Source organism: Eschrichtius robustus, chromosome 19 (genome assembly GCF_028021215.1).
Source record: "Eschrichtius robustus isolate mEscRob2 chromosome 19, mEscRob2.pri, whole genome shotgun sequence".
In the NCBI taxonomy this organism is placed as follows: Eukaryota; Metazoa; Chordata; class Mammalia; order Artiodactyla; family Eschrichtiidae; genus Eschrichtius; species Eschrichtius robustus.
In genome coordinates, this window is record NC_090842.1 from 32,466,414 (window position 1) to 32,487,025 (window position 20,612).

Consider the following 20,612-nt stretch of genomic DNA (forward strand, 5'->3'; position numbering starts at 1 on the left):
CCACTACAGATTTTCCAATCTTCAGTTTGTTGAGGGACACCTCACTTGTCACAGCTTTGGCTGTCTCCTCATTCTATCCACATTATAGTACATGTCATGGTTTTGTTTAAGTCACTTTTTTCCCTTACATAAATTAATGTGAAATGAAGACCATCACAAATGGAAAACCCTATCACTTCCCAGACATAGAAGAAAATCCTAAAGATAAATACCAGGGGAGTAAACAGTACTCTGGAGAGCTCACTGGAGACCTTGCTGGCCTCAGGCTCTGCTCTCTGTTTGTTGAAAAGGGGGATTTGCAAGTGTTAGGGAGGTGTGGAAGATGTGTTAGCACCAGACTGAGACTCTGGCTTTGATTTTATCTGGGGGCTTGAAAGGAGTTCAAAACAGAATGACTTTCTCAAGATGTAATTAAACATTCTTTCTTCCTTGTCTCTGGACCTCGAAGAGCAGTGCTTCTCAAACTGGGATATGCATGCAGGTCAGCTGGGGGTCAGGATAAAATGCAGATGAGCGGGTCTGGGTGGGCCGGAGGGTTGGCGTCGCTAACCCATTCCCAGGTGATGTTGTTGCTGCTGGTCTGGCTATGCTGGTAGCTGTGAGTCCTAGAGGAAGGACCATCCACATCGACTCTTTCATCTGACTCCGTGGACCCCCTTTTTAACATCTCTCTGAACAATGGCGCAAACAAGAAATCTCTCCCTGGGGTTCCATGTCTTTCCCACTCAGGCCCACCTCAACACCCTGCAGTCTGCTTCTGTTCCTTCTTGCATTACTGACACTATCTTTTTCCTCTTCTCCTGTGAGCTCTGCCTTGCCCGATCAAACTTCATTCATTCATGCAAGAATGTGGAGTGCCTACTTAAGCTAGATCCTGCTCTAAGCCCTGGGGCTATGCTTTTCTGATGACTATCCTTCTGTCTCCTGTGATCTCCCATGTCTCTGGTTCCCAAATATTGTATTGACATATTTGGGTACTCCTGCTCTGTTGTCTTGTCTGCGGCTTTCCCTCCTCTTCCCAGGCAGTGGGAATGTCCTCCCAAAACTTGGCTTCTTGCTCTTTTGCCCCTGTATTATTTTCACTTTGTATGTGGATCTTGCTTTCTGCCTTTAGCTGTTCCCTCTCTGACGTTGTTTGTATCGGCTATCCATTGCTGTGTAACAATGTAGACCTTGTGGCTTAAAACAAAAAACATGTTTTGCTTGTGATTCTGCAAGTCAGTAATTTAGTCTGGGCCCAGTGGGGCAGTTATTCTCATCTTGGCTGGGTTCTCTAATGTGTTTGTGGGCAGTAGCAGGTTGGCTATGAGGCTTTGTTTCTGGAGATTAGCTGACTGTCCACTGGGGCCCCTTGCTTCTCCTGCACATACGTGTAGTCTCTCCCCTCCAGCGTGCCAAGATGTACACAAGTGCCTGCATGGTAGTAGCATTCTGAGAAGTGCAGAGAGCCCTTGAGCTCAGGCTCAGAAATTCTGTTCCTTCTACCACGTTCTACTGCCTAAAGCCAGATTCAGGGGGAGAGTAGGTAGATTCCATTTCTTGAAAGGAGCTGCTGCAAAATCACATGACAAAGGGGCATGGATACAGGGAGGTGGAAGAACTGGGGCCTTTTTTGCAGTCTACCCTAAGGCCTCAAATCTTCATCTCTGGCTTGATCTACATTTCTTATCCCCTATATGGCAGCTCTCTATAGGTTATCGCCACTTCCCTGCCTGCCATCAATTTAAATCAAACATAAGCCATATGGCAACCTGCATCCCTCTGCCCCAGAGCTCCCCTTCAAGTTTTCACCACTTCTCTCAATGCCCTCATCATTTTCAGATACAAAAAATTAATTGTGATTACTTGGCCCCTTTCATTCCCTTAAGGCAATAACTCTTCATGCCGTCTTCATTTTTCTTCTCATGACCTCTTTTGCATCTGTCTTCTTTCTTTCCACTGCCAGTGTCCTAGCCAAGGCCTCTGCCATAGCCACAAGCTCCTCACTGACTCTCTGTATTTTCTAAATTTCTCCCACCTGCAGTCAAATCTGCACTCCACTTCGGTTTGATCCTCAAAAGGATATTAGTCTAAGCATCATTCTCCTTCTAAAAGCACTTCCAATGGCTCGTCTTTGTTTATACCAATGCTTTCTCAGACTTGCCACCTCCTTTTGGCCGTATCTACATACCACCAGTATTATTTATTAAAAATTTTTTTACATTGACTCACTTTTTAACTTATATCACTATTGCATAAGGGAACCTTGTATTGCTGGCAACATGTAAAAATTACCCATACAATAAATGCAAAACTATTAAAATTAAAAAATTTATATATCAATTAAATTAATCCAGTATGCATAATAGGTATGGGAGTATTGGCCTACAAGATAAATTGCTTTGTCCTCAACTTGACATTGAAGACCCTCCATATCTAGTATCAAAGTTAACCACATTAAGCAAAAACAAAATTCCTTAGAAAAAGATTGTTGAATTTTATTAAACATTAGAGTTCTGCTCAGGGTCATTTCAGTGGTTGTAGATCAGCACCACAAAGTAGGATTGCCTGTCTTAATATTTTCGTGCATTGCTTAGACATATCAGTTGTTTTGAAAATATTAATTTGAAATAGCTCTTTTTGCTGGCCCTCAAAGCCCAGTTGTTCACAGTAAATAACTTTCTTGGTGGCATAATAGCCTTGCTCTGTCTGCATTAATAATGTTTCAAATACTGTTTCCAATTCTGGCTTTGGCTTAACAGGTTTTTTAACTGCCGGTGGGCTAAATTTTATACTACACATTCCCTTTTTTATGGCTTGTCTTAATCCTAGAGTCCTAGGAAACACTGTAGTTGTGATATATACCATTTTGATCATCTGAACATCTCTTCATGGTTACACACTTTGAAAACACCGGCCCTCGAGCAGGTGCAAGATGGCGGGTTGTAGTTGGCATCCATCCCACTTCCCTACGATTCTTGATCCTGGGTGTTTATTAGGGTGAAACTTGTGGAAGTTCAGGGCAGAAACCAAGTGAAGGAAAACCAAGTCAGGTTAAAGGAATTCTGATAGACTAATACGAAAAGTAAGAAGAGTGACAACAGAAGACAAGAAGAGTGACAATAGTTGAGAGTGATCGAGAAGATTCTTATCTAGAAAGAGAGACAAAAAACAGTGTCCAGATGTGGAGAGGAAAAAGAAACGGATATTTGTTTTAAAAAAGAGGCCAGTTCAACCCTAAGTTAACAGATAACTTTTGGACCATAGACAACACCTCATTGCTTGACTACTAAAATTTCCCAGCGTAGCATAACCCATATATGAGAATTTAACTTTCTGGGAAATTTTTTTCTGATGATGTTTGGCCATCATACTCGATGGTTGATGCAGAATTCTTGTCCTTTAGTTTCTTATCAGAAATGATGGTCCTTTCTTTGAAAAAAATTATTTATTTATTTATTTATTTTTGGCTCTGTTGGGTCTTTGTTGCTGCATGCGGGTTTTTCTCTAGTTGCGTCGAGCAAGGGCTACTCTTCGCTGTGGTGTGCAGGCTTCTCATTCCGGTGGCTTCTCTTGTTGGGGAGCACGGGCTCTGGTCACACAGGCTTCAGTAGTTATGGTGCACAGGCTCAGTAGTTGTGGCTCCCGAGCTCTAGAGCTCAGGCTCAGTAGTTGTGGCACACGGGCTTAGTTGCTACGTGGCCTGTGGGATCTTCCCGGGCCAGGGATCGAACGCATGTCCCCTGCATTGGCAGGCAGATTCTTAACCACTGCGCCACCAGGGAAGTCCCTTAAATCTGGTGCTCAGTCCCTATTAAAAACTGTTTTAAGAAATAATATATTTATGGAGAATGGCCTGAAAAAGATGCAGTGCATCCATTCATCCAGATAACCTAACTTAATGTGAGGCTACTGCCAGCCTGAGAGCTGAATGCTTAGGACGACACACTGTTGTACACCCCACTCCACAGTTGCCTTCACTGGGTCTCTCTCAGGTATTAATTGCACACTCCTAGGACTTTGCATTGAGCGGAATTATGAATAATAGTTTCATGAACATCCTTTTTTTGGGGTTCTGTTTAATTATAGTCCATTACATATTCATAGTGTCTTTTTTTTAGGATGACTTACCAGAGGATCTTTTTAGGTTACTGTATCAGGAAGAGCTGGAAAAAAAAATCACTTAGTTTTATCTAATGGGTATTATTAATCTTGTTATTCTCATTTCTTTGCATTGGCTGTCAAGAAGCTTAGAGTCCAGCATGAAACTTATTTAGTAACTATCCAGAAGAGTAGGATATGCATTCCTGAGTGCTAGTAATCTTGGCTTTATTATTTTCTTAATTTTTTTTTGCCTTGATTCTTAGAAATATTACCTCTCTCTTTAGAATCAATTGTACTTTTAAAAGTCACCCAGTTCTTTTGTGGAGAAAAGCAGCTTATGAATAAATACTTAAAATACTTCTAAGTACAATGAGCATGTTTGCATAGTGTCAAGAATACTTTGAGTATCTTTCTACAAGAGAAATTTCCACTTAGGAAATTAAAGTCTACTGGTTGTGTCAATATTGTAAAAATGAAAAACAAACGTATCCCTTCCCCTTTTGGTCTTTTTATAAGGACAAGTATAACTCTCAATTTATAGCGCTTGCCAGAGTTCATCTCCTTTAGGATATTTCCCCCAGAGTTAGGGAATCTATTGAAATGATGAAAACAGGGAAATTGGGATAGTCCCTGAGCCTTCAAATCAGTGTTTGAGCTCTCTTATCATTCAAAAAGTACTAATTCCTAAATGTTCACATCCTGCCATCATTAGCATCTATCTTAATTGAGTAGATGTAGTTTTAATTTTGCCTGAAGACTGCTAAGATTACCCCAGCATTGGGAGTCCGTTGGACCAGTTGTCAAGTGGAGACTGGTCCACACATGCATCCTAGGATCCACGAATTGGCTTCCTAGGGGCTGGAAAGCGTTTCTGCGCACACCCAGGGCATTTGATCTTTGAGAAAACCCTGCTGTCTTGGCTCGGGGAAGCCTTCCTGATGCCACGTGAGCCCTGCCCAAATTAAGAGAAGCAGTTAACCTCTCATAAAACCAGCCACCCTCTTAGATTGCTTTAAAGTGACTCATGGCAATGCAGATGTACTTTACCATTGTCTTGGGGCCACTGTTTTGTTTAATCAGCTTCCTGAAAAGTGGAAAACTTTATTTTGGTAACTTTGGAAAGCAGCCTGACTCATTCCTCCTTAGGTTGTTTATCTAAGGTTGGCCCAAGAGGTCTAATGGATTTTAATGACTCCAAATATCGAGCAGTTGGCAGGCTGGCAGGGTGTGAGGGCAGAGGCCAGGTTTGAGCCACTTTTCACCACGGATGGGCTCTGTGATCTCCAGCTTGCTCCTGAGGCTTTCAGTGTCCACATCTCTAAAATGGTGATTCTACTCTGCTGGGTGGTGGATAGACGTTGGTGAACGAAACAGAGAAAATCCTGCCCCATAGCACTAACATTTTAGAGGCTTATAAACCCAGCTGCTATGTGGGTCATTGTGTGCAATAAATAAGCTTACTTTGTAGAGAATAATGGTAGCATCTATAATGTAGCATTGTTGTAAATATTGACTGTAACTCTCTATATACTAAGCACTTCCTTAATATTACATATTATCATCGTTATTATTCTAGGTTATTATTTTTAGCCAAAGATCAGGTAAATTTCTTAAGATACGGATAGATTGTGGAACATAGACAGTGGGAAAAGAATCTTGCCCCAGAATATCCCGACATGAACAGAACTATCTGGAGGACTTTACACCTTAAACGTTTATATGTGGACCCTCTGTTCTTTGCTTAATATATAACTAGGTCAGGGTTTCTCAACCTCAGCACTATTGATGTTTGGGGTCAGATAATTCTTTGTTTTGGGGCTTTTTGTGCATTTTTGGATGTTTAGCAGCAACCCTGGCCTCTACCCACTAGATGCCTGTAGCACCTCCAGTAAAACAACCAAAACCATCTCTAGACATTGCCGAATACCCTCTGGGGGGCAAAATCGCCCCTGGTTGGGAACCACTGAGCTAGAGGAATATTTTGGAAAACTTTCTGGTTTTATCATTTAGAAAGTGCTAACTGGGATGAATTACTCCTTCGTTACAAAGGGCATTTATCTAAATATAGGGCAGTTATTTCTCTAGGGCCTGATGGAGCTAAAAGGAGGCTCCCTCACTGTGTGTGCCTCAGAATAGCTAAGAAGGCCAGTGTCCCTTTTGGGGGAGTCACCAGGGAAGGAAGTCCCTGGACCAGGTAAAAGAATCAACACTTGTCTTGACCTCTGGCAACTGTTTTCTTTCTTTTTCCTTCTCTCTTTTGTTTGGGGATCTCTCTGGGTTAATAGAAATAACTTTTGAATTTGCAAAGCTGTGTGATATAGCAGATTGAGAAGAGAAGGTCTGTGTTCACTAGAGGGAATAATTGGAATAATTGTTCATGAACTTGGGACTTGGCTCAATTAGGGTTCACCTGTGTCTCTAGATACTTGAAGTAAGTCAGTCACAAAGCTTTTTGGAGTGAATTGTTAAAACACCACCGATGACTGGTTCTGTGCAGTGATTGCATGAAATAACAGATAGGATCTGGATGTCAGGGTGATTTCTGTTTCTCATCCCATTTCTTCTAACTTGGGGGGCACATTCAGGTTGATTATTTCATATATTTGGTCATTCCCAGTCTACTTGCTAGTTGTTATTATTATTTTTTAGTCTTGAGCCACATGAACCCCAAACTCAGAAGTCTTTTCTTCATTCGTCCCTCAAATATTTTGCAGTGGCTACTCTCTATGGTATGGCGTGCATAGAAGCTTAAGAAATAGTGTCGGCCTTTTAAACTGTGAGCTCCTGAGAGGAGTGACCACGTCTGTCTTATTGGATGCTCTGTCCTCAGAACCCAGCACTGTGTCTGGTGTACAGAAAAATCTCCAGTCACAACTAGTTGGAAGGTTTTATGCTAATTGTCGGTATCCCTTTGCTTAAAGATTTTATAGGCTGATTACTTTACACATTCCTTGAACAACTGACAGGATGTCTTAAGGAACCGTAGCAATGTGTTTAAAAGAACAAATTCCAAGAACATGTACTGTGGTGGTCCAGCGTTTCGCAAGCAATAAATCGCAAAGCCTACCTGGCTGATCCTTCCCAGAGCAGTTGTCACCATGACCCTCCCCTCTCTACCACGCTTGGAATTCCCAAAGGAAAGGGGGAGCGCTGCAGACAACAATGTCCCCTCTCTTGCCCTGATCAGGAGGGTTTTATTGTCAGGAAATCCCCCTTTTCAGGGACTTCATTGTCCGCATCCTCGAACCAGCCCTCTCTCAACCGCAGCTCCACCCCCATCCCCTACCAGCCAACGAGTTCAAGGCTTTATGGAAATGAAAAGTTGCTCTTCTTCACAAAAAAAAGATCGGGGGAGATAAAGTGATTAACACTTATTTTGTTCGGGAATCCATCCGAGCTACCATCCTTGAACACTCGTTTGGCTTGTTGGAAGGGTAATCTCTTTCAGAAACATTGGACAGAATTGACCAATTCATTATGTATGTAAGTCTGCTTAAGAATGTTTAATTCAGTGAGTCCTCATCGCTTGGCTTTGTAATCTCCTGCCTTGGCTATTCTGTTCTCTTTGAGTTTCTGCAACTCATTTCTCCCCTGATTATTGAATCTTCCCCTGGACATTCCAGGCTTGGTGGAATCTCAATGAATAGATTTATGGGGGAAGAAAAACTCCACACTCTTTTAGTTAGCTGTCGATGACTGGATTGTTCTGGGGTAATTAAACTTGGGCAGCTACAAATTTGAGAAAAGTACGAGAATACTTAAGCCAATGGGAATGTGGGAGAATGTCTTAGAGGCAGCAGTAGCTTATAAAAAGTAGCTACTTTGGCCAATATGGGTAGTTCCTGGAGAGCCAATCCTGGAAGATCTAAATAAAAACAAATGAACGTTTAGTTCTTTATGGGCAGACCAAAATTTTTGCTATTTAAAGAGAGGCACAAATAATTCAGTTGTGGGTATCTTTCAATGGGATGTATCGTACATTTTTTCATTTTCTTTTCCTTTTGGATTTACCTGGCAGGTTTGTGTTATAAATTAATATAGTATTAATACTTATAACAAGGAAGGGAGGGAGTGGGGAAAATACAAAAATTTTGGGAAATGTTGGAAGGGTGTGTGTGTGTCTGTGTGCGTCTGTATGTCTGTGTGTGTGTGTGTGTGTGCACGCACACGCATGTGTACTACACTCCATGGGACTCAGATGGACTTCCTAGTGGTGGAAAGCAGCAGAGGCGTGAGAAGAGGCCCACCCTTTAGTTACTGCCTTTGTAACCTACCCAGTCCACTGTCACTGATCACAAAGAAGCAATGAAATACATTCATACATGCTTGGCAATAGCCACTGATTTGAAATTAATGTTTGCCCCTCTAGGTGTAGCTGGTAAAGTTGCTGATGGCAGGCTGCATGCTTCTTAGCAAGCGGCCAGATGCCTGAAGTAGAATTTGATTTATTATTTTATTTTGTATGTGTTCTACTGTCTTAGTAATTTAGGTAGGTGCTCTGGACTCCAGATAAGTTTTTTTTTTTTCCCATTTCCTTTCCAGTAGGAGGGCTTCAGGGAAAAGGGAAGAAGTAAAAGAGAAAACAACCCCACATACTTCTTCAAGTGGATCATTACATTTTTAACAAATACATGGATAGCCCTCCCCCTCCAGCCATCAACCTTTGGGTTCATCAGAAAGATTCTCCAGTCATTTTATTTACTCTAGCTGATTAGGTGCAGTGAGTTCAGCACATACAGTGGCAGTCAGGTCCTGCATATTTCTTTTTCAAAAGCCAATCCCCCAGACCTTGTTTTTTTCTCAAATATAACGCCTTTTAGACTTTTGAAACCAGAATAGAACAAAGTAAAATTTTTCTTTTATAATGATCATTCCAGGTAAGGAAACTGTTTTGGGAATTTTACCTTAACAGAACTTCAGGGTGGGTATCCGGGGGGAGGAAGCAGCGTCACGCAAAGTCATGGAGCCATGACGAGGCAGAGGACAGGGGTTCTCATGGACACCCGGAGAGGAAGACAGAGGCTGGATTTCGAAAGGTCTCTCTCTGCACGCTTCAGAGTTTGAGCTTTATCTTTCAGGCACTTTGTTTCAAGGGTTGTGCTTAGATTTCTGTTTTGGAGGGTGGGTGGACCTGGCATGAGGGTTGGCCTGGGGAGGGGAGAGTAACAGGGCAGCGGGTGGGGGGGGGGTGGTGTGTGTGTGGCTGTGTTCTTGTCACAAGACTTGGGTCCCTTTTAGCCTCTGTTGGTGGACCTGGGGGTGTTCATTTCCTTTATGTCTTGTTCAGAAATGCTGAAGTCTTCTGAAATCTCATTAAGAGACTTTGTCATCGTGAACACGTACCCGTGGTGATCTGATATCATTTGCATTTTACCGCCCCCTACGTGTAAAGTATAGTCATTTTAGGAAGAAGGAATCACAAACATCTAAAAAATTCATTAGAATTCATTTCTCAGATTCCACCTCTAATATATCCTTTTCTTTCAGGTGATCAAATGTCATATCATAATTATTTTTAAAAACTGAAATAGACTACTTTTAGGGCCTATTGGATTCAGCAAGTTATTAAATTTCGCATCTTCCAGGGTGTATTTTTTCTGATGCCATAGTTCAAGATAATGTTTTTTTAATACTACATGCAGAATTCCAGAGATTCATAATAGCTTATGACATCTTAATGTCCACAGTGACATTCCACTGGTCATATCCAACTGTGATAAACAGCTCCGTACTCTATAAAGACGACAGTCACTAAGTAAAACGCAGGAAGATGCAAACACTCCCTTGCTCTTATGAATAATGTTACAGATCCTGAATGTTAATTTTGAAGAAAACACATGCTTAAATTTAAAGTTTATGCCTTCAATTCGTAGTCCTTTTATTCTTCCAGGGGAAAAAAAATATCAAGCAGCTATACTTTAAATGAATTTAATGAACTGCAAAGACTGACATTTTCACTATAAAAGTCACACTTCATTTAATGAGTAGTTAAATATTGATGCTATATTAAAATACAGGCAGAATAAAAATGGCACAATGGATTTCAAAATAGGAATTCTGGGTTCTTTTATGTTGAAAATTTCATGAACGGGAAAAAACGTATCATTCATCAGAATGTCTTCATAAACACAAATATTCCTGTGCAAAAGCATATTAGCCTGCAGTCCATAAATCTCAGTAGATGAACTGAGGTAAGTCTTTCTTTTCACTGTCTGGTTCTACATCAATCTTTGTTGCCTGAGGACCCCATGATGTTAAACGGGGTTCCTGTCTTTAACAGGAAAGATGCTGAAATTACAGGAGTTTCCTTGAACTGACTTACTTGGATATGAAGAAAAAACAACTGTTATATATTGATGACTATTCTAGAAAAATAATTGAGCTAGGTCCTATTACTCCTATTACTCCCCTGCTCAGAGCTCTCCAGTGGCCCTCTGACTCACTCAGACTAAAAGCCAAGGTCCACATAAAGGCCTAAACAGTCTTAACTGGGTGGCCGCCGTGATCTCCTTGACCTCATCTCCTAGGTGAGGCTCACTGTGGTCCTGCCACAGTCTTAAACTCCAGGCACACTCCCATCTCAGGGCCTTTCACCCTGCCCCGAACCCCTTTTCGACAGATATTTTCATGTCTCCCTTCCTCATCTTCTTAAGGTCTTTTCTCAAATGTCCTTTACTCAGGGAACCCTTCTATGAACCCCCTTCCCTTTCCATGATATTCTCCATCCCCCTTCCCCTCTTCATTTTTCTCCACGCATCTGGTCTTATAACATACACCACATTTCTTTTACTGATTGCCTGTCTCCCCTGTGCTAGGACATAACCTCGTAAGGGCAGAGATTTCTGCCTCTTTTCTTCATTGCTTTATCCCCATTGCCCAGAGCTGTGCCTGCTGTAGAGGGAACGTTCAAGAAGTTATTTGTGGAATGCACAAATGAATGAAGAAAGTGTGTTTTCAGGTAAACGTGGAGTTTGCAGGGGAGATATTTTCCATGGTAGTGGGGAATGGGGACCAGAATATCAGGAAAGGCTCCTGGGATGTGGATTTGGGAGTGAGCGGCACGGATAGGGTGACCAACTCGTCGTGGGTTTCCTGGGACTCTCCCAGTTTTAGCATGAAAGACCCATGTCCTGGGAACCCCCTCAGTCTCAGGTAGATTGGGACGGTTGGTTACTCTGTGCACAGAGAACATACCAGAAGCTTCTGGAGTTTGCAGGAGGACAGGGCTCACAAACCCACCTGTCATAGACACCAGGAAGATGACACGTGACTGCAGCTGACTTGCCTGTGTGTGGCTGGGGACCCTGATGAGCAGAATACGGGCCCCTCTAAAGGGCGTGGGTGCAACTCCACTCAGGCCAACCACAGCTCTAGGGAGTTAGACGCCAGTGTTGTCTGAGCTCCAGAGTTTTCAAGGGGATGCAGAAATCTTGATTCTGTGATATTTTTCAATTTTTAAGTGTTGGCAACTAATTTGAAACCGTCTAAGGATTGTGTATGGCCTGTGGGCCGTCATTTGGCTACCTCTGCTGAAGTAGACTTGAGCTCCCAGTTCTTTAGAAGACAAGGCCTGTGAACCTTAATTTTAAGCACGAGATGAAAACATAGTTATTAAATGTCTTTATTGGGGGCTTCCCTGGTGGTGCAGTGGTTGAGACTCTTCCTGCTAATGCAGGGGACACGGGTTCGAGCCCTGGTCTGGGAAGATCCCACATGCCACGGAGCAACTAGGCCCGTGAGCCACAACTACTGAGCCTGCGCGTCTGGAGCCTGTGCTCCGCAACAAGAGACGCCGCGATAGTGAGAGGCCCGCACACCGCGATGAGGCGTGGCCCCCACTCGCCGCAACCAGAGAAAGCCCTCGCACAGAAACGAAGACCCAACACAGCCAAAAATAAATAAATAAATAAATAAAAAGGTAACTTACCATTTAAAAAAAAAAAAGAATACACCGATAGCACGCTTTCTTGTTAAAAAAAAAAATGTCTTTATTGTTTGGAGAAAAGCAATATCATTGTTAGTTGTAAGTAAAGGTTTTATGTGGAAATTTGGAATATGAATATTTGTGGAATATTTCCAAAACCTATTCTGAGCACTTTACATCTATTAATAAATTAATCCTCAACTCATAAGGTAAGTACTATTAAGGTCCCAATTTACAGATGAGGAAATAGAGCATGGCTAGATTAGATAACCTATTCAAGGTCACAGGCTAGGAGAGGGTAGATCTGGGATTCAAACTCAGCAGGCTGGTTCAGAGCCTGTACTCCTTTCCCCCATGCTTCTCAAATTTTAATGAACATCAGAATCACCTAGAGGGCTTGTTAGAATCCAGATTGCTGGGTCTCACATCCAGAGTTCATGATTCAGTTGGTCTGGGCTGGGGCCAAAGAATTTGCATGTCTACCAAGTTCCCAGGTGATGCTAATGCCGCTGTCACAGGATCTCAGTCTGAGCAACCACTGCTCTGAACCATCCCGTGGCCTCTGAAGGGACCAGGGACCATCGAGGAGAATATACTCGCAGCCACCGGAGTTGTGTACACACAGTTGATCTCTCCAGTCATGCTTGCCTACTCTGGTAATTACAGTGTCTTCCACACAGGCAGCCATAGACAAAGGCAAAAAACACATCTAACAGGTATAAAGTGGGTTTCACGTAAAATGAAGCGCTTCCTGGACCCTTCTGGTCTTACACAACTTAAGTTTCTTTGCAGCTGCGTACTGAAGACCTCCGTGTGTTTCCAAACATCTGACAAGAGAAGGTAGGGCTGGCCGGGGACGGGAGCAAACACTGAGATGAGTTTGTGTTAAGACTAAAGCGAGGTAGGTGGTGGTGAGCCTCTACCGTTGGTGGGACGTGATCTGATTCTTAGCTAAGAGGATGTGTCATTAAACCACACTGAATTACGTAGGAAAGGTTTCTTTTCCATTTCCCTTTCAGTCTTCCTTATTACATCAATGAGAAAAGTCTCAGTGTGGTGCCACTATGTTTTTAACACCTAATACTTGCTACTCTCTCTTTCTTTTTTTTTTTTTTAACAGATAGATTGAAAGAGGAAGAGGCAAAAGCAGAGGGAGGGAGGGAGAGAAGGAGGGATAAAGGAGGGAGAGAGAGAGGCAGAGAGAAAGAGGAGGCAGGGAGGAAACACAGGACTTGGTCACAAACCTTCTGTAGCTAATGGCTTGCTAGAATGAAATTCATCATTGTTCTTTTATTGTATTACTTTTGGTGGTTATGTTCTATTTATGGCAAAGAATACTGGTTTTCCACTTATGATATAAATTTTCCTTTTGTTCACAAAAAAGCACAATTGTTCTTATTCAAATGGCTGAGTTAAAGAGAAATGAAGGCTCACAATGCCGTATCCATAATTCCCAAATTCTGAAAGCTCTGAAAAACAAAGTTTTTTGTAAAAAATTTATGGCAACACATTTGCAGCAAATCTGAACCGAACTTAGGCGAGGCTGTTTTTATTCTCTATTCATCTCCCTTTGTGTGAATATTCAGACATTTTGCTGCAGAAATATTTGTCTATTTGATTATGGAATGCTGCCACAGACCACTAGAGGTATTATGTCATAGATGGAATATGCATTGTATTACTTTTCTAAACCTTAAAAACATTCAACTGTAAAACCCATCTGGCCCCAAGATTTTGGAGAAGGAAGAATGTGGACCTGCTTTAAATGGAAAGATTCATAAAGGTGGTATACAAATCATTGAAATTTGACAGACACTGATCTAGGGTGAAGAACTGTAATTTGAGATGAGTGTATTAGCACCAGCAGAACAAACATAAGATTTAATGGAGTTTCTCAGCTTTGGCTTGTTATTAACAGTTGGTAGTGTTGCATCTCTATTTGTTGTAACTATTTTGCGTAAGATAAGGTGTTAGTCCTGCTGCTAAGCCTGATCTTTTAAAATAAAAGCTCTTCGGGAAACTTGTAATAAATGACACCACTTTCACTGGCAAACTGAAGACGTTCATCCAAGAGCCAGTTTTTAAATGGATTTAGAGATACTATCTCAGGATTTTTTAATGTGCTAATTACTCCTATGGATTTGCTTTTTATGTTTGGATCTTATATACCAGTGCTTCATAAAACTGGGCATATCTGTCATGTGATATCTAGACCCATATTCCAGTTTCCATCGGCCATTAGGCCATGGTATTTGTAGGTCATTTTACCACTTCTTGTAAGAAGTGATATCTGGTGTTTAAGCTTGTCTTCTCAGTGTGAAAAATGTCTGATTGCCCAACCGTCACATCCTTTTATTTGGCTCAGCTAGGATTCACTTCTTTTCATGCAGCCCAATCCAGCAGAGAAGAGACAACAGTGGTAGAGAAGGAAGACTCAGGGGCTCACAGAGGATACAGTGAGTAGCGATTGGGGGCAGCCTGGCTCAGGAGCAAGCCACATTGCCTTGGTTACCTGATAACCACCTGTCCCATTGAAAGACCCAATCTTCTGGTACGGTTGGCTAATGTATCTTGGTGGGCCAATCGACAGTGTTTTTCTCACTTTGACTGATGAGTGAACTGATCCTTGCATTTCTAGTTTAACTAAGATGAAAGTGTTTGGGAATAAGGAGGTGTAGATTTCAATATAACATGCATGAGCTGATGTAGATTTCATGGGCTTTAAACAATTTGTAGCCTCCAAACTGTTTGTAGATGACTCAAGACAGTTTAGCCCACCCGTCTGCCAAGGACATTTAGTGCTAGAAAAGGTTGGTTTTACGTGCCTTGAGTGATACTGTTTCTCTTTGATCTTCTTGGCAATAGTTGTCTCCTAATCGTCCTCACTGAGAGGAAGGATTTCCTGATAACTGACATTTAGCCCTTCTCTAACTTCTTCCAGGTTCTAAACCCAGGCTCATTCGTCATTGTCCTTGGTGTTTACACTCAAGTGTAAATTTTGGTAGAACAAAGAATTGAAGTGATTTACTTAACCGCAGGATATTAATGATCATTGAAATATGATTCAAATCAGAAACATCCCATCCTACCATAGAAGAGAATGTTTGGAAAAGCAGTACATTGTTCATCATGCTTGAAATCTGTGAGAAATATATCAAGTAAAGCAGTTGTTCTTTTTATTTATATTCTTCAGATGGACATTAAATCCCCCGAGTCTAAGTTACTATAAGGTACTTTCCATCTCTGTGCCACATAGTATTGTGTTTTATAAAAGTAAATGTAGATATTTAAGAAATATGTTGCAGGCAATTCTTGTAAATATTAGAATTCTGTACGGGAATATTGATATTAAAGCTGTATTAGAACTGATACCATTAGCAGCAATATAGAGAAGATGTTTTATTAAATACTAATTTCATATGTTATTTAACAAGTAGCCGGCTTTAAGCACATTAATCTCTCTTTTTAATTCAAGGTTGATGGTCTGGGTCTTACATATTGTATCCCTGAATAGGCCATTCAATAACTATGCAAAATATCTATTTCTCCCATGGGTATTTGTGCTTTGATATATTCTGATCCTTATTAAATTTAAACAGGATCAAATTTATACAGCTCTGGCAGAGATTTATTAAAATACACTGAATGGACAGCTTGTGGGAGCGTAGTGTACTGTAATAACATATGCCTTTTACCAGAGAATAGTAATTATTGAGAATCAAATAAATCTGTAGGAGGTTAAATATATATGGAAAAGATATCAATTGCAGTTCTTCAAAATGAGACTGAAATATTATTTGAAGATGCGTTACTGTGCAAAATAACGAACTTCATCCTTTTAGACTCTAAATATTTGGTAATATTTGACATGCAGGTTTTTAGGGATGTTTTAAATTCCAAAGGGAGGGCGGGATTCAACATTATCAGAGGTGTTACATGTGTTTAGCATACTACTCCATCTGTAAGCACCTGTTTTTTACTTTGCCCTACTTTTTATTAAATAAAATTGAAAGCATATGTATTATATGGTTTGCAAGAAATCATTTTTTGGAAGCAGAAATCTGTGTCTCCTTTGCTTGGGGGTTTGGGAGAAGGATCACAGATGGAATAAATAGAAACTTTTTTCATACTCTTCATAGTTTATATTTTTTAAATATCATTTTTGTTCTTTATTGTATGTTTTCCTATATATTTTCAAAGCGGTCTTGGTGTGTTTAATCTGATGGAAAAGATTGGGTCGTTCCCAATTTTTTTTTTTTTTTTTTTTTGGTGTGATGGCAGAGGACAGTTAGGACTTAAATACTGAACTTGCAGATAAGATACATGTAGCCTATCTGTTCCTTCACAGCTCCCGTGGCTCCAATATTTTATCCTTCATAAATTATTTAATTATGTAACATTCATCATTATTAGTGCTTTTCTCTTCTCCTGCATATTTATAGACACTCTCGGGGGCTGGCTAGGGCACCGCCAAGGTGAAGGGAGCTCTCAGCGTGGCAAGAGGAGAAGATTTTGCCATAGCAAACCACCCTAGCTTGCCACTACATCCTTTTGCAGGATTTGAGTTTCTTTCTCTAATTCTTTCAGTATAGGGGCAGAGGCATAGCTGGAGGTGGGCCACTCTTCTTTCCTGGTCAAAATAATGATGACTGTCAATCAGACTAGACTGAAGTGTCCAAGGGAAGCTTTGAGTGGTGGTGTCTAGAGGAAGTGAGTTAAGACACTCCTGGAAGTTCCCCCAACTCTATCCTAAATTAGACTGAGCACTGGTAAGGGATAGTTAGGGCAGGGGGTAGGAAATCCATTTTCTGCTCTGTATTAACAGTGTCTAACCTAATTTTTGTACTTACTATTCCTTAACATATAATCTGTGTGTGTGTATTTAATAGGAGAATCACTATTTACTTAATGCATTCTTGGTGGTATTATGTTGGGTCATAATTAATATTTGTCAGTACCTGGCAGGTACTCGATAGAAATTATTCTTTAGGCGTCATGGTACATTTAGGGTTTGGGGTCTTATTTTGTTAGATTTACTGAGATGTAATTTACATACAATAAAATCTGCTAATTTTAAGTGCACAGTTTAAATTTTGACAAATATATGCAGTTGTGAACAACCATCACCGTGATTGTAGAACATTTCCATCACCAGAAAGGTTTCTTCGTGCCCTTTAGCACAACGTACCCCCAACCACTGGTCCGCTCTCTGTCTGCATGGTGTTTATGATGTGCATTTATGTTTAAGAGAACTAGGTTAAATCAATAAGTATGTAAATGTTTAGATATATCCATATTGGCAAACCTTTATGGTTAGCATAAATGTTTTGTTTTTTCAGTCTTTTGCCACATTTTGGTAATGTCGAGTCATTACCAGAAAGAGGAAATCTCAGAAATTTGAGTAAAAATTTTATATCAATTATAGGAAAAAGGATTTTTAAAAGTCCCAAATTATTTGTTACTTAGAAAATAATATAATTGACTCTGTTGCCAACTTTTCTGCTTCATTGTTGCTGATGAATGAGACAGATTTTTCTAAAAACATGTAAGTGATGCATCCAGGTCCCTTTCTCCTGCAATTAAATTTTTTCACTTGTGTGTCTATTTCTACATGGGAAAAATATCGTAATTTTTCTTTGATAATGTTAGTTAGATCCACAGGGCTATATAGACCTCCTTCCTGAAATTTGAAAATTGATTAAAAATATTAAATGAGGTGATTTTTTAAATCTGAGTACATTAATGTTCATCTTTGGTTGATTTTCTTAGGTATCGTATCCATGACCATGTTGGATATCTGTGTGGAATTTGAAAGTTATTTGAGGTCATCTGCAGTACCAAGGCTTTAATCAGATGAGCTCAAATGACTTTTCAGTTCTGAAATATATAACTCTTTGAGTTTTTTTTTTTTTTACAAATATATGTGTGCATGTTTGATTTATGTTTGTGTGTATAGGTGTGTCTGTATAAGTGTGTGTATACAGATTCACACACACATGGATTATAAATGGAAAGAAAAACCAAAGTGATTGAGCTGTAACTATTTTAGAGCTATCTAGATTGTAAAGATCATTAAAATAAACATTCTATATGTTGATTATACCAATGAGAACGGTGATGAAGTAAAGCTGAGTAACTTTTTTTTTTTAATTGGAGTATAGTTGATTTGCAAGAGTAACATTTTGCTATAGGTACCCTTAATATCAAGAAAAAGGAAGTTAAAAGGGCAAAAAGAAGAAAAAATCAGCTTATTCTGTTCTTCTGTTTCACCTCCTTCAAATTTAGAGTAACATGATCACTAGCTTCATAAATGCCAAGCTCTCAAATCCTTTGCAGTAACAAGGGCATGTTTTAGTGTTGTTAGAACGTTTGTTTGCACCTGGTGTTACACTTGATCACTGAATAATTGAGTGATAATGACTGTTATTTTTAAACTAAAGTATAACATCAGGGAAGGATGAGAAACACATAATGCTTAACTTCCCAATGGGAGTAGGGAAAATATAAGTGTCAAACATGGTAGAACTGTCGAAAGTACACGCAGTCAGCTATGCCAACTCCGAACAGAAGTCATGAAATGATTTGTTCTGCAGCTCAAAAAATCAGACTATTTCTAAAATTTAATAAAGTTGAAAATTCAAACAAAGAAAGATGAGTAGAATTTGGACACCAGTGAACTAGGTTCAGGATACTGTCATACCTAGCCAAACACAGTTATTCAGCACCAAGGACAGGGACACAGGCATGCTTCTTCCCTCTTAAAACTTTTTTTTTTTTTTTTTTTTGGTAAACTCTTCATAGCTGTGCTTTTAAGTATTTCCATTTGCTTCATTTACTCATTCAGCAATTACCTATTGAGTATCTACTATGTGACAAAACAAGACAGAGCAGAGCCCCACTCTCATGGAACTTGTACTCTCTTGGGTCCTTTTATGAAGTTAGCTCTTTTATAAAGTTATATGCTCCTTTTCCTCTGGGGCTTAGCTCGTCCTCCAAGGTAATTCCTATCTTCCATATAAATACCCCCTCTTAGATTCTCAACTCACTGGTCTTCGTCCACTATACTCACCCTCCCCTGGTTTTCGCAAGCCTTCTATTTCTGGCGTAATTGAACTTGTGAGTACTGTTCTTATCTCAGCTTTTGCAACCATATTGAGAAAACAGTACCTATTTTCCTTGTTTTTAAATGGCTTTTCTAAAGGTGAATGAAGGGTGCTCTGAGTAGTTTAGTGGTTAAGTACCAGTTGGGATCTTGCTCAAAACCAGTCATGTGGAGTTAAATTTGTAAGCATTGGCTCTTGAATTATGGCTGAAATGATACCCAGAAACAGAAGAGAAGACGTACAATGTTTAATTAAAAAGGTATCTATTTAGGCCTCAATAATTTGGAATTTGCTAAACTTGTATTATATTTGAGAAACAGTCTGATATAGTGGAAAAACAGAGATTTGGAGCCTAATAGCCCTCGGTTTGACTCCCATGATTACCATTTATTAACTTGGTTCCTTTGTTTATGTTATTTATATCTCTGAACCATGATTTCTTCAGAAATAAGGGGATAGTAATACCTACCTCAGGACCATTGTAAGTCTTAATGAATGTAAAGCGTGTAGAAAAATATATGTAAATTCCCTGCCCTCCTTTTAAGTATTTTATGAGTAGTGAACTTCCCCTTATTGTAAAAGTTCTACATTTTAGATTTTTCAATTTTAGATTGGCCTTTCCATCCCAATTCTAGGTCACTCTGCTTTTACTCAGTAGAATTTTAGTTTTAGAACTAGAATAGAAGCAACACAGAAAAATCATGTCACTTTTATTTTGGAGAGGAAACCAACATTTACTGAGCCCTTATAGGACCCTAGGTACTCTGCTAGGATCTTGGCATTTATTATCCCATTTTAATGATGAATAGTTTTCAGTATGTTTCCAATTTCCCTCTCGTCTAGGCTTCTGTAATTTTAACTCATGCCTTTACCCTTGTAACAGTTCTAATTATGTGAATGTTTGTGAAGTATGGGCCTGGTCCTAGCTATTTCTGTACATTGAATATACAAAGAGGAAATGGTTATTTATCATCTTTGTGATAAATATATTATACATCACCAGGTATCATAACACAAAGTGTTTCTGGAACACAGGTAACATTGTATTTCCAGTTGTTTGGAAGATGGTGCTACCGGTAGTGATGGCTCTCAGTGGGCAGGAATGAAAATGGAGATCCAGTTGCCTTTTCTACAGCATACAGCCTTAATATTGTGCTTTGGGAAAAGCTGTGATTGACTCAGCCTTTTGTGTTGGTGTGTCCACTTCTTTTTTCTTAAGCCCCCCAAAGAATCAGTTGCTGTCTGTTTGCATTATAGCTCTTCTTTCCTTGTGATCCACTGCTATGGTGCACAATATGGCGTTATGTACTTGTATAGTTTTCGGAATTGCAGAAAGAGAATTGATCTACTATTGACTGTTACGAGGGGTGCTATTTATTCTTTTTGCTTACCTTGCTCACATCATTTTCTACAGTCCTTTCCATCCTGTCCAAGCTCATGTCATAATCCTCCCTGGCACTCCCTTTGCTTAAGCCATCTTACCTTTCTTTTTTTCTTATCTC

The 20,612-nt window shown here is 40.0% G+C and overlaps 1 protein-coding gene across 1 annotated transcript in view; it reads left to right on the forward strand.

Annotated features, from left to right (window-relative positions):
- The window catches only part of TOX3 (TOX high mobility group box family member 3), a 105,876-nt gene that overhangs the window by 11,472 nt on the left and 73,792 nt on the right, over positions 1-20,612 (forward strand). The window lies entirely within an intron of this gene.